The 7,463-nt window shown below is 52.0% G+C and overlaps 1 long non-coding RNA gene and 1 other non-coding gene across 4 annotated transcripts; both read left to right on the top strand.

The window, feature by feature from the left end:
• Nucleotides 1–1,939: 1,939 nt before the first annotated feature.
• LOC102949469 lies at nt 1,940–6,380 on the top strand. 3 transcript variants are annotated; one of them, XR_001509772.2, is made up of 5 exons: nt 1,940–2,061; nt 2,690–2,844; nt 4,095–4,164; nt 5,810–5,917; nt 6,005–6,380. It is a non-coding gene; the product is annotated as an uncharacterized LOC102949469 (long non-coding RNA). The 3 variants fall into 3 exon arrangements; XR_006215167.1 differs by lacking the exon at nt 1,940–2,061 and adding an exon at nt 2,085–2,508; XR_006215168.1 differs by lacking the exon at nt 1,940–2,061 and adding an exon at nt 2,515–2,583.
• LOC122237512 lies at nt 4,927–5,060 on the top strand. Its single transcript, XR_006216116.1, has one exon. It is a non-coding gene; the product is annotated as a small nucleolar RNA SNORA71 (small nucleolar RNA).
• Nucleotides 6,381–7,463: the final 1,083 nt, after the last annotated feature.

Raw genomic sequence — 7,463 nt, 5'->3', positions numbered from 1 at the left:
ATATGAAATTTACTGTCAAATTGGTTTCCATACAACACCCAGTGCTCATCCCAAAAGGTGCCCTCCTCAATACCCATCACCCACCCTGCCCTCCCTCCCACCCCCATCAACCCTCAGTTTGTTCTCAGTTTTTAACAGTCTCTAATGCTTTAAGAAGCCACCTTTTTGGAAATTAATAGAGGGATAACTCTATTCATGGTTCCACAGCTGCTTTTGGATCCATACTTCCTCACATTCACCATGGAAAATCAAGGAAGAAAGTATGACCTACCCAGCTTGGGTCTCACATCCAGTTTTTTGTCAGAGGAGGGCAGGACACCATAAGTGACATTTACAACTCGATTGAATTCAACAGGAAGAGTGCCACAAGAAAACCAGGGAGAAAGAGTGACTAGGTCCAAACTCTGGATAGCCCAGCCACTTAATATCCAGATCCTCATGAAAATAGGCAATTTGTTGGTCCTAGTTTTTCCAAGAATACCTCTAAATGTAGGCATTGAAATGTCATGTTGTTGGGTGGTGACGGTCTGTATCACATGAGGAAAGCATTCATTTAATCCAAGTATGCCGAAATACACTTTTCTGATCAGGAATAGAAATTAAGTATTACCAAAAAAAAAAGAGAAATTAAATATTACCAAACACATTTTTAAGCACCTATTAAATTGCTCTTAGATTTATTTCTGGGTTTGAATTTTGACTCTGATATCTTCTGTTTAGGAGAAGCAATTTGCCACGGGCCCTGTGGGCATGCTAACAATGCAAAGCCTTTGACTCCTTTTTCCCCCAGGCCCTTTCTTAGAGCTGTGTTTTGCAGTGAGCAAACCTTGAAGGATGAGATAAAGTCTCCTCCCACACTAAAAGCAGGCTTACTTCTGTTTGCTCCAAGTGGCAAATCCCCCAAGCTCAGTGTTCCTCTTTTGTAACACTGTAACGCATTGTGTGTCCAGGCAGCCATCATGGGCCCTGCACCACTCCATGGGACCTCGGAGGCATGGGAACCAACAACATCAAGAAACTTAAAGCCCTCTCTGCTTTGCCACAGTAGTAATAAGGTCCTCAGACTGCCTCAGGAATTTTCTGTCCTCTGCCAGCACCTACGAAACAAGGGGCTAACTGGTTAGCTCACAAGTAGGGTTCATTCTCAGATCATGCACACTTCTTAACACGTTAACTGCGTGATCTTGTATACATGAATTAAACTTTCTGAGCTTTTGTTTCCTCATCGGCAAAATTAATAATAGTAGGGTTTATCTTATATGATTGACGTGATTAAACGAATCAAAATGCCTGGAATATTGGGTGCATTCAACACTTAGTCATTATTAGTTGATTTATGGTTGTAGCTGTCATCTGTAGCGTTGATGGGATGGGGCATTGCAGTGACAGCATGCTATGAAAAACACTGTTACACCATTTCCTCGGGCAGGCCCTTGCTGTCGGCCCTGGCTAAGTAGGTCCCCACTATTATACCACCATGCCCACTTCCTTTGTAGCACTTGTCATGATTTTAAATTACTGCATTTGCTGATTCATTATCTCCACAAGAATATAACAGCAACAAAATATATCAGAACCCTGTCTTCTGCAATACATTTCCAATGCTTAGCCCAGTCCCTAACATGAAGTAGCTGCTCATATATTTTTTCTGTGCGGATGGGAGTCTAGATGAACATCTAGATGGATGAATGGATGAGTGCGTAGGTGGATGGATGGATAAGAAAGTTGGTGCCCTCTAACTATTTTCTTTTAGGGGTAAATGGATGGATGGATGGATGGATGCGGCGATGGGAAAGTGAAGGGTTGGATACTTGGCGGGTCAGATATTGACCTCCTCTCCACCAGGGGGCGATAAGAGGCAGCGCGCGCGCGTTCAGCCCGGGAGATGCCTCTCTAGGGCGCAGCCCGCCGTCGAGCTGCATTTCCGCCGGCGCGGGCCGGGTGTAGCAGTTTCCTGCGGCAGTGGCTGCTGTCCCAAATAGTTCCGAACGATTAGGAGGCTTGCCGCACCCTCTCGCGCCGTCCCCTCTGACCCTGCCGGCGACAGGCCCGGCTCCCCGGGTGAGTCGCTGCGGGGCCGCGATGCACAGGAAACCCCCCGCGGCCTCCCAAGGCCGGTGCATCATCCACCACCCCCCCCCCGACAGGAGGAGAAACTGAGGCCCGGGGGGACGGGGAGAGCCGGCGGAGGTCAGCGCCGATTTCAGGCCCCGCTCCTGGGTCCGGGCCCAGCCCCTCCGTTGGCTGCGGACCTCTCGGGATGCGTGTCCCCGAGAATGGGACTCCTGGTCTGATCCCCCGCGCGCGGGGAAGACTCGTGTCCCGCCAACTACCAGAAGCGGGTCCGGCGACGCGCGGGCCGAGTGCCGCCGCCAGTGGTGCGGAGCCCCGTGTGGCCCCGGGCCTGAAGAGCTCCTGGGACCGCGTGATTTTCACGCACACACCCACCTCCGGCTCTGGGCCTCGAATCCCCCAAAGCGCTTCATCGGTTGCCCACGAAGTGACCATGTGAGCGTTAACCCGTTTTCTCGTCAACAGCCTTTAGGAGAAAGCGTTAAAACCCCCGTTGTGCAGAGCGGTTGTGTGAGTTTTCAATTGGGGGCGCTCGCGGGGCCCCAGAGCGGCAGAGGCCGATTCCGGTGTCTTTGTTTTGCACTAAAGCCCCTTCCCCGTGCTGTCTCCTGCGTAGGCGCTGCGGGTTCCGGGGCTCTGTTGGAAGCAGATGGAAACTCTCCGTTGGACGGCTTTGGGGGCTGTGCGTCAGGCAGCGCCCCCTTCTTTGCTGCAGGACCCTGAGCCGCAGCGCCGGATGTGCCCCCGCGGTGTCCAGGGGGTGAGGCCTGGGTAAGTGCTGCTGCTCAGGAGATCCTTGAGCAGGGACTCGTTGCCTTCCTGCCACACCACGGTGGGGGGTTGGGGGGGGGGGGCGTCCTGGAGCTCCTGCGGGTTCTGAGAAAGCCCCCAGGAGGCCTGGTGTGGTGGATGGGGGTGTGTCTGGGGGCCAGAGAGGTCTGGATTCAGATCCTGCCTCAGCCTGTGGCGAGCGCATCACGTTGGCTAGGTTAGGTCCTTCTGAGCTCCGCTGTGTTTTAAGTGGGGAAAGTGCCAGGGCTCTGGGAGGACAGAAGTCTTGTCTGTGTTCTTTGTCTTTGAGCCCACGGTTGGTGGCACATAGTAGATCGTCCGTCTGTATCTGTGGGGGACTAAACAATGTAGGCAGTTTTTGCCGCTAGTCGGTCTTCACGTGCCCCCTCTTGATGACGGGAGATGGCGTCTTTACATGAGATGGTGATGGCGCTCAGGGTCCTGGGCTTGGCTGGGCAGCTCTCCTCTGCCTGGGAACATAGGCTACTGACATGGGCTGCCTGTGTCCAGGTCAGCAGTGATAGTGCAGGGAAGGGAATTGCTAAAAGGGTTTCCCCATCTTGGGAACGTCCACTCCTGTCCCTTCCAAACCTGGGGCTTTCCTGCACTTCCTCTTTCCTACTCACTTTTAGATGTCTCCTGTCACCTGGTGCCAATGTCGGGCTCACTGGTAATTCAGGCAGAGGATTCAGGGAAAGAGTTGTCCTGTGTTTGGAGGGTCCACGTCCACACCTTCCAGGAGCTTTCCCACATCCCTTTCTCTCTGTAGACACCTTGGGTCCCCAGGGCCCTCGGGGCAGTTGTGTGTACATTAGGGTCACTGTTGGAGCTTTCACTTCTGCCCCTGCTGTTGGGAACCAGGCTGTATGTGTCACTTGAGTTCTCCTCGAAGCCCAGCATAGTTGCTGTCAGACAGCCACGGCACTCCCATAAATCCGGCATTGGCGTCCTTTCCAGCCTCTCACTGGTTAATTATGCATTAATCAGCATTGGCCACCCTGTCATAGACCAAGCACTGTCTCCCCCTAGGACAGTAGGGTTAACTACTATCTTTTCTATGAGGAAATAGCATGTCTGTTTAGGAAATAATAACAGCCGATCTTTGTCAAATGCTTACTTTACTATCTGCTAACTACTGTGCTGAGACCTTTCCTGATGCTTGCCCTGCCCTGCCCTGGTGTGAGCAGGGACATGTTGGATGCCCATTCTTGGGTTCTTGTCTATTGCAGATGAGCCCACTGTGTGGAGAGGCATCATGGGAGTTCTATCAGGAACATTCTAGACCCCAGTGTCCTTGAGGTAAGATCTCTGGTTTGTTCTCTGGAGTGTTGGTTCCTTGCATCTGGTACAATCATGTGGGGGTTCCTAGGGGCTTCCTAAGAAGGTATAGGGGAGCTGAGAAGTGAGACGGTAATGTCCATGAGTCCTCAGATCTGTTCCCCACCTCAGCCCCAGGTAACCTAGATCACATCTGGTCCCTGACATGTCTTCAATGGCTGCTGCAGAGGAAAGGCCTCCAGAGTCTCACTGGGTGATGAGAGCTCTCTGGGGTATCTGCCTTCCCTCCCTGGAGTGACGGCAGAAGCATGTTTTTAATGGGAAACGAGTGGACCCACGCATCAGACACTCCCGTCCCCTGGGTTTGAATCCCCGTCTGCTGCTCTCTAAGTCAGTGATCTATTCAGAACCTTATTTTCTTCATTTAAAACAACAAACTTATGATATTAGTGACTTCTGTGCTGCTTAAAACCACAGGATCCCTATCATTTCCAACCCTAATATTTTCCCAGTGTTTGTGTCCAAAGTGACTTTTCTTTGATTCCACTTGGCAGGGAGGTTCTATGGGTTTCTTTTGCAACAAAAGAGTGGCCACTCACGGGGTCCTGTGCTTGGGTGCTTTTCCCATATTCCACCTATTCCACAGGCCAGTAGCACCTGCTCCCCTTCCTAGGTCTCTCTCTCTCTCTCTCTCTCTCTCTCTCTCTCTCTCTCTCTCTAGGTCTCTCTCTCTCTCTCTCTCTCTATCTCTCTCTCTCTCTCTCTCTCTCTCCCCTTGCATGCACCTGCATTCAGAAGCGATCACGGGCTGTCTGTGCTCTGGTCATTGATAATGCAGGGAGAGGAATTGTTGAAAGCAGTTTCCCGTGTTTGGAGGGTCTACACCCATCCCTTTCAAATGCTGGCGCTTTCGCACACTCCTGCTTCTCCCCAGCTAGTGCTGTGTGGTCTCAGGCATCGAGGGCTGCTGTGTGAGAGTCAATGACGGGAGACTTGAGCTTGGCCTTTCTCAGCTTGGCCTCCTGTTACGGGAAAACGGGCTATGTCGGTGTCGAGGTTTCGAAACTTTCTGGGGTTTAAGGAGCCAGGATGAATTCTGCATGATGACGTTACGCGATGCTGGGTGGTTTCTACTGATTGCCATAACGTTTTCAAAGGGAAGTCTCTTTTTGGATATGGTGGCCCTGTGCACGCCTTGGAAGGGGTGGAACGTGATGGGAAGTAGAAAGGTATTGGGTGGTGGGGGGAGCAACACGAGAAGGAGTTTGACGCAGGGATGAGCACAAGCACTTGGGAGACAGATGTGCAGGGGTGTAATAGACCGTGGAGAGAGGCTGAGGTGGTGGCCTTCACTCCCAGCATGGGGGATGGGGGCTCAGTGGGAGGAGCCTCTGAGCTTGAGCCCTCCAGCCACCTCTCTACCAATTACTATATCTGCTCTTGCCCTGCAAAGGCCCAATTGTCAAGAGATCGTTTTATTTTGACCCTTCTCTGGGAACATTGCGATTCATTTTTGAGCTGTGTTTGGTGTGAAACAAAACGGGCAGCTCGTCCCTGATGAATGGGGGCATTCTCACTGATAGCGGCTTGAAGACAGTTGAGAGATAACATTGGAAACCAAACGCATGTTGTGACCCTCTGCTCTGCGACGTCCTCTTCACCCTAGGGATGCTGCCTCGGATCTAGAGATTGTTGGAAGAATCCTTAAGGAGGTGGAGCATTGGTCCTCTCAGGATGACCTGGGTCCCGGCTGCCCTGGAGGGACCTCTTCATGGTGAGTTAATGCCAAGGGGCTAAGTTGGCCTGTGTTAGTGATACAGAAGTTCCAAGCACTTGGTCTCATTGGACTTTTCTGCTTTAGATTATTTCGGAGTTGATCATGGACACTGGCGGAGTGAAGAATGATGTCGCCACGTGAACCATGGCCAGACCTTCTTATCCTGTTGCCTCAGCACAGCCTGGAGGGACTTTTCTCTCTGCGTGAGCGGGCCAGAGGGAAAGTCCTGGGACCCTGGAGACTTGAGGTCCAGAGCTAGAGACTTCAGCTGGCTCTGCCGCTCCCCCAGCAGGTGTCACACAGCACCTGGGACCAGGAAGACTGGTTCCCTTCCACCTGAGCCAGGTGTCCAGCAGGCTCCACGTCCCCCTGCCTATTCCTCCTGTAACTTTTTACAACCAAGAGTTTTCTGCACTGTGCATCCTTGTCCCCTCACCCACCCAATAAATCTTGAAACTGCCCTCCTCGTTTTGTTTTGCTTCTCTTTTAAAACCCATACCTCCAGGGGCACCTGGGTGGCTCCGTCGGTTGAGCATCCGGCTTCAGCTCAGGTCATGATATCGTGGTTCTTGAGTTCGAGCCCTGCGTCGGGCTCTGTGCTGACAGCTCAGAGCCTGGAGCCTGCTTCAGATTCTCTGTCTCCCTCTGTCTCTGCCCCTCCCCTGCTCGTACTCTATCTCTCTACCTCTCAAAAATAAACATTAAAAAATTTTTAAAAATGATAAATTCATACCTCCATGTGCCAGCAAGGTAGGTATACAGAAAGTGGGTCACAAGCAGATCTTCCATTTTTTACTCACTGGAATGTTCCATTTAATGCACTCCTAAGGCTCAACTTAGGGAATAGGAGTTGGGATGTAGGAATTGAAGTAGGGGTTGAACAACCCCAAGTGCTTTTGGGGGGGGCTCAGGTTTGGGAGAAAAGGGAAGTGTTAGAGTCATTGGCTGAAGGACCTCTGGGCCAGGGCTTTGGAAAAGAGGATGACAGTGGAGTGGACATAGAGACAGAGGAGGCAGGAGTGCTCTGAGCTCTGGGGAGGAGGGTTCCCCGGGGGAATTTCAGGGGATGGTTCTAAGCAGGGGTAGGCATGGCGTGGACGAGGAACACCGTCCCTTGGAGAACTCTGGGGCTGGGGTAGGCAAAGGCCAGGTGTCGGGATTTCTGTTACTGTTCCCACAAAGTAGGTTTGGCCTTTGAGAGTTCTGTCCGGTGAAGTAATGGCAGTGGTGTGCTAAGCACGCCTGCGCTTCACCACCTGTGGGTAGGTCCACACAGGAGCTCTCCCAAAGGTAGAGAGGGAGGGGCTGATTGTCCATTCCTTCCATGGAAATTGAAATCACTGATGGGGGCTGAGGTCAAACCCAGGTGGTCGGGCCTACCTTTGTGAGTTCAAGGCCTTGATGGCCTCAGTCAACAGGAGGCATTCTTGGGGGCTAAAGGATCTACTCTCCCCACCAGTTCGGGCAGAGATCCTTATTTCTGCCTCGCCCCTCTCCTCAATTCCTACCCAAGGGCCTGTCATCACCCATTATTTCTCTTGAA

This window comes from Panthera tigris, chromosome A3, assembly GCF_018350195.1.
Source record: "Panthera tigris isolate Pti1 chromosome A3, P.tigris_Pti1_mat1.1, whole genome shotgun sequence".
Lineage (NCBI taxonomy): Eukaryota > Metazoa > Chordata > Mammalia > Carnivora > Felidae > Panthera > Panthera tigris.
This window is presented reverse-complemented; position numbering and strand designations above follow the sequence as displayed.